Raw genomic sequence first — 7,018 nt, 5'->3', positions numbered from 1 at the left:
GTCTTTTTAGACCGCTTTGGCGTCTGACCAAAAGAATGCAGCGTACGTGTGACATCATCATGCACAACGAAGGCGGAATCAATAAGCAGAATCGTTAAGCAGGCAGGCAAACGATTCCAAGGAATCGAGCTGCTGGGATCCGGTTCTCAAAAAGAACTGGTTCTCGATTCCCATCCCTAGTTCGGGCATCTAGTGAAGATGCCTCCAGGACGCCTCCCTGGGGAGGTGTTTCGGGCATGTCCATCCAGGAGGAGACCTTGGGGCCGACCCAGGACACACTGGAGGGATTATATCTCTGGGCTGGCCTGGGAATGCCTCGGGATTCCCCCGGAAGAGCTGGTGGAAGTGGCTGGGGAGAGGGCTGTCTGGGCTTCTCTGCTGAGGCTGCTGCCCCCACTACCCGGACATGGATAAGCAGATGAAGACGAGTACAAGTATGAGCAAAGGTGTGTGTGTGGGGGGGGGGGGGGGCACAAGGGAGGAGCTAGTACTAAACCAAGTAAAGCAGTAAAGATTTAGTGTAAGTCTCTGGAGGCCCAAGCTTTTTGAAGCATCGTCTGGTGGCCATCAGTGGTATTTATACTTACACAATAGCTTCATTTTGGAGCTGCGGACGTTGGCTTTTAGTTAATGACACGTCACTAATGTCAGTGTCAAAGTGTGATCTACCATGTGTACACCGTCTTAAAGGATGATTGAAACAGCGGAATGTGCTGTTTTTGGACAAGATCTGCAGTAGTTATGGACATTTGTTTTCACTCAGATCTTTGTGGACATACTTCGATCTCATATTTGCATTTCATCTGCTTCAAACCAACTTTAAAATGTCTGCAAGTGGATTTTTCTGCTGCACAGAAATTATATGAAACAAGTGTTCAGAGAACACAAACCTCCGCCAAGCACCCCGGTAGCAACGGTATACATGTGTGGATCGACTATTTCTTTTTAAATTAAACGGTTTCAAGGTCATTCCGTACAGCAGAAAAAGTTGAAGCTTGGTACCAGTCATGTGTATGTCAAATTATATTAAATTCCAATCAATATTTGTTGAGTTATAATCAAAAATGTGTGGCAAATGGGATTTTGAATGTTAAATGGAAATGTCCACAGAGTCCATATTCCACATTAGATGTGGACAATTTTGTGCCAGATACAAGATATTATTATAAGCTATGGGTGTATCAAATTGGAGGCTAATTGGAGTTGTTTTGAATTTTTTTATGAATTTTCGAAAATTGGTCAATGATGAGAGATAGGAAAATTGTAGATTTTGTGACCTTGCTGTGACCTTGAACTTTGGCCTACTTGACCCAAAATTTAATGGGCTGGTCTCAGGGCCAAGGCCTATCTGTGGGTACAATTTAGTAAAGATGGTTGTAATGGTCGTCAAGTTGCTAACAAGCAAACAAACAAACAAACAAACACACAAAGCAAAGTGATCACAATACCTCCTGGCGCAGGTAAGTAGATGAAGATATGATAAATAACCTCAAAAAGATTCAGAGGGAGAAATAAAATTCTATGTGCACTCTGATCTAGAGTTCAGCTACCATTAAGTCAGACAGAAAACAAAATGAAAAATGTTGACAAAGTGGTGCACACAGCAGGAAATCATGTGCCTTTTCTTGCACTCATAAAAGAAAAAAAACAAAAAAACTCCTTAACGAAACATCACTTGATCCACCGTCACCTCGCATCCTCCTGAGACATCTGCAAGTTCCTGTTGCTTAGTAATAGTCGTCGGTGCTATGATTAAAGTGAGCTTCAAAGCTCTGGGCACGCTCATTACTCACCGCTGGCTGCATAATGAATCCCAGGGAGGACGCTGATTAACAACGCCATCCTTTATAATCACTAGTCTCAGGCGCATCAGACCTGGACTGGACTCACTGTTACAGACTGGAAGTATCTGTACCAGGGGTCATGGAGGTTCACCAGGGATCTCACTGGTCTGATATCTGCTCAAGGGAAGAAAAAAAAAAAAAAAAAAAAAGAAATAACCTCCTGACCTTTTCTAGACCATTGGAGGTTTCCACATGAGGCTTCGGAGCCCGCAGCCTCATTTACGAGGCTTTCATGTGTCTCGGTCCACGCAGATTAACTGTGCTTTGATGTTTTTTTGGCTGACATTAAAGGTGGGCAGCGTTGAAAGGCGTTCTATCTCATATTCCTCACAAAGTTGTCATAACAGGAAATTGTGCCAGTAGGTATCACACTTAACTCCAGAAAATTTGCACCATTTTCTAAAGTACCGTGTCAACAGTGCTGCCTTTGCTTTTAGGGAATTATTTTACTGTATCTTTACAAGCAGGTACATTAGAGGCAATGGCCTGAAATGTATTCTACACACAGGCATTCAATGATTTTGCTTGTTCAAATAAAGTGGTGTTCTACTCTATACTAGAGTTGAAACAGTTAACAGAAAAGATAAACAAAGGTTTTGGACAAGGAAGTGTTTGAAACTAGAGTTGAAATTATTCATTGATTAACTAGCTCAAATCAATTTAAAAAAAATAATTTGATTCCAATTTCTCCTGAATCTAAACATTGGTTCCGCTGTTGTGTTTCACACGGACGCTCAGTGTGGTGAACATGACGCCAGGACCAACACAATCAACATGGAGCATACCTCAGAGGAGACCAGGACAAAAAGGCAGAAATGGTCTACACTCACTTTTCTACATTAGAACCATCACACATACTCCTATAAACTTTTAAGAGTTTTTTTTTTTTTTTTTTTTTTGTACACAACCATTAAAAATATTTGTCTTTATTTTTTCAGATGTATGTTAGTTCCATCTTAAGTTGTTAGTTTGTTGGATCCAAAAGTGTTGAAGGCTGCAGTGCACATATTATTTGGAGATGTCATTTGACTTGTTTGTTGTTGTTTATATCTATAAATATTTTTATATAGTTTTATACTGCTATTATTGTTGATTTATCTATATAGATATGTTTTATATATCCTTTTACTTTTATACTTTTTGTGCTTATTGTTTCAGCCAGTTATGGAATAAAGGACCAGTTGGTATGACATGCCTGTTTTATATTTGTTCTATTTTTTTTTTTTGCCTATTCAAATAATCATTTAATTAAATCTAATCCAAGAAAATAATCAATAGATTAATCGATTACAAAAATAACCGATGGCTGCAGCTCAAATCAAAACCCAATCATGAATCTAAATATATATTTGTTTTACTACAGCAAACTGATTCAATGAACACAATGAATTAAAATATGGGTCAGACAATGGGTTCTGACCATTACTGGTTTGCCATATTCTGAACAGTGTGGACAGACATAATTCAGACAGTACAAGCTGAAATCAGAGCTTTAAATAAACTGAACTGTGAGACTGTCAACAGACTGGTTGCATGGCAGCTACCAGAGCTCCATGGCATTTCTATTATCAGCTGCATTGCACAACTCACTGCTGACGTGTGAAGCACATGACTGACAGCTCTGATCAAATCAAAGTAGTCTGGGGAGAAAAATCATCTTACAGAGGTTTAATGCAAAAGTGCACATAGGGCGCGTCGCCCTTGCAGAAAGCATTCAGCTGAGACGATGACAGGAAGTTTAGTCCCTGAGTGGAAAGAGAAGACACAGGTGACGCACCACAGAGGAATAATTAACACAAAGCTTGCATGGAGGCATCGCATAAACACAAGGCATCAAACGTGACGCCTCACTCATACCGTGATCTATTTAAGTCCACAGCATCCATAATGCTATCGCAAACCAGAAATGTGCGGATAAGAAAGCGGTCGCTAAGGAAAAATCTACACCATCAAAGACAATAAAACAGTAAAAACAACACAAAGATGTGAATCCAGCACAAACTGTCACCCTACTGCTGGATGACGTGCTTACATGCTGTTGTGTCCTAGTTTTTACTGAAGGAGTTCATATTCAGATATTTATCCAGTCTGAAATGGAAACATAATTAAACAGTGATCCACACATGACCATAAACACGTCAGTAATACAAACCTTCAAGACAGATATATGGCTGCAATATTACCTGCTCTCTACATCCTTACCTTCCTTGGTATGCTCTTTCAGCTCTGTTTACACTTTACAACTTCATCAAATTGCTTTAAATGAAGTTGAATATCACCATTAAGTGATACAACAGCGTTTGTCTTTTAAATACTTTTTAAAAATCCCATGAAATCAAATTTGATGTTTAAATCCCAAATGTAATTTTGATTCTTTGTATAAATATGTTTTATTTGATGACAAAAATTTGTATAAAATGCTTGTTCCTCAGTGTAACTCGAAAATACCTGGAAAGGAAAAAAAAACAAAAAAACAACAACAACAAAAAAAAAAACACAGAAGCAGCAATGTTGCAAAAAATAAAATCTGTCACAGCCAAACATTTTGTCCAAGACAGTATGATCTCACATGACACATGACCTATACAACAACTGAGCAACTATGTCAGAAAAATTCTTTACTCTGCTGTGATCCAGTGACTGTTAATACACTGCTCCCCATAAAGTTGGAATAAAGTAATTTTCTGTGTTGTCATGAAATGGTGGTGACTGATATGTATAGAAATGAAAACAGAAATGTGTCTGACAACTCAATTATTCCTATTTTGTATGTAACAGGGTAAAATAATAAAGTGTGTTAATACTGCTAGCATGCTAATACAATTAATATATCTCTTTAATACACCTGTGTCTTAATTAAACAGCACAAAAACACATATTGGCATTTACCTACTTCAGCTTGTTCTACTGCTTGCTGTTCAACTCTTTAAGGGTTTAATTATGAGATAATTAATGAGTCAGTTGTGTGGTAGGAAATGAGTCGTATATAGCTTTAAGAGCAAACAATGTAACAGCAGACCTTTCCAGCTGACACTGTCTGTTCCAGATGTGGTGTTGACCAATCAGAACAGCCTAAACATTTAAAGTTTTTACAGTAAACATGGAAATAAACAAACCCAAAGAACATTCTGCTTGTGGTTTTATGGGGATTTGAAAGAGTTCAATCCAAAACCTGCTTCTCACATAATGAAATAAATACTTAAAGGATTCGCCATCGTCTAATAACAGAGAAATAACCTCTTCACACAGTAAATACAAGTAATGTTACTTTAAAGCTAAAATAAATCAATAATAATAAATACAATAATAAATAAATAAAAATCTAAATAATTGAACTATCAACTATGTAGACAGGTCAATGGAAAAGCAATGAATAGACATTTGGAATTTGGCTAAACTGACTATTGTATGGACACCACATAGACAAGCAACTGTTAGAAAGTGAGTGTATTTTTGCCTCCACAGCTACAATTTTTATGTTTCAGAACACAAAATAGTGCTTTACCAAGTGGGCCTTGGAAATTATGCTCATTTGTATCAGGGTGCTTCTATGAAACTGGTCCCTAAAACAGGACAGAGGGGCCAAAATTCAAACCAGATGTAGACTAATGTTATGAAGCAAGTTTGGAAGCACTTTGGGTTTATTTTAAAAATAAATACTTACTGAGATAAGAGAGAAACTATTTTTCAGATAAAACATATTTTTATATTATTTTACATGACATTTAATACAAAAATCTGCATGTAACACGGTAAAAAGGACATGAAAATTATGCGCTACTATTTTTTGAATATCTCTTTATTCTCTCGCAGGTTCATTTTGGGAATTGAACAAATTATGCAAGGCAGAGTGTCTCACAAAAATTGCCGCGGTTGCAAGATCATTCGCGATTTATATGTGTTTAACTGGGCAGGTTCTGCGTGTAACTTAAGTGGACACAATGGGTTACATACAAAACCTGGAATGAAACTGCCGGTTCATGAAAAACCCACATGTCTGGATTAGAAAAACCACTAGTATCATCCAATTTAACAGTGTCTTTATTTATAGCGCTACATAATAACACTATATATATATATATATATATATATATATATATATATATATATATATATATATATATATATATATACATACATACATACATACATACATACATGTTTTCAAGATAAAATGCACTGACACCAAGGTAGTTTTTCATGCCCCAGTTTTGGTTGTGTTTTTGGCCCAAACATTTGATTAAAAAAATTCATAATTATGGGATGGCTCAGAGCAAGAGTATAATTTTTTTTTTTTTTTTGCATGTATCCGAGGTCAACATTAGGTACATCCTGGGGGGAAATATGTTTAAATTTCTTTTTATTATTGGATCTAAAAAGCTGGCAAAGTGGTAAGTATAAATAATAATAATAATAATCTTTATTTATATAGCACTTTTCATACATAGAGACTGTAGCACAAAGTGCTTTACATATCAGTTTAAAAATCAGTACCACCCCCCACCCACCCACCCACCCACAAACACATATGCAAACCCGCAAGCTCACACATACTTAAAAAGACTGAGCACGGGTAGACCAGAGCGAAAAAGTAAAAGTAAAAGAGGAGGCGCTGTCTCAGGGAGCCATCCGCACCAGGAAGCAGCCGCCAAAATGTCATCAAAATGTACCCAGTTTCATAGAAGCAGCCATCAACTTAACTTTTCTACACAGTGGCAGTACTTTTTTTGGGTGAGAAATGACCCCATCACTTGTCTTCCTAACCCCAACCAAAGCACTTTCATGTGAATGTATGTGAACTGTAAATTCTTGACCATCAAATTATTTTGGATGTTGCCTCCATTGAGACAAACATGACAAAAGTGGTACATACATACATATATGTTCAGGGACATTATAATCTCAACCTCAAATGTAAAGAAAAAAAAAAAAAAAAACTTTAGACATTTTACCAAGGTAAGAAATGTCTATTTCTTTATTACATTCAACAGTACAGTACACTGAAATTGCACATTTTCACCAGATATAGCAGCATTCTGACTGGCAAATGGACTAATCAATAGGCACATCCAACACATTTAAATAGAAATACACATGTTCATCAAATGTGTTATGGCCACTTTCTGACCACATTCAGAATTCATTTAAGCTTGTAATTTACATGCCTTGTACAA

The sequence above is a fragment of the Sphaeramia orbicularis genome, chromosome 24 (genome assembly GCF_902148855.1).
Source record: "Sphaeramia orbicularis chromosome 24, fSphaOr1.1, whole genome shotgun sequence".
NCBI lineage: Eukaryota > Metazoa > Chordata > Actinopteri > Kurtiformes > Apogonidae > Sphaeramia > Sphaeramia orbicularis.
This window is presented reverse-complemented; position numbering follows the sequence as displayed.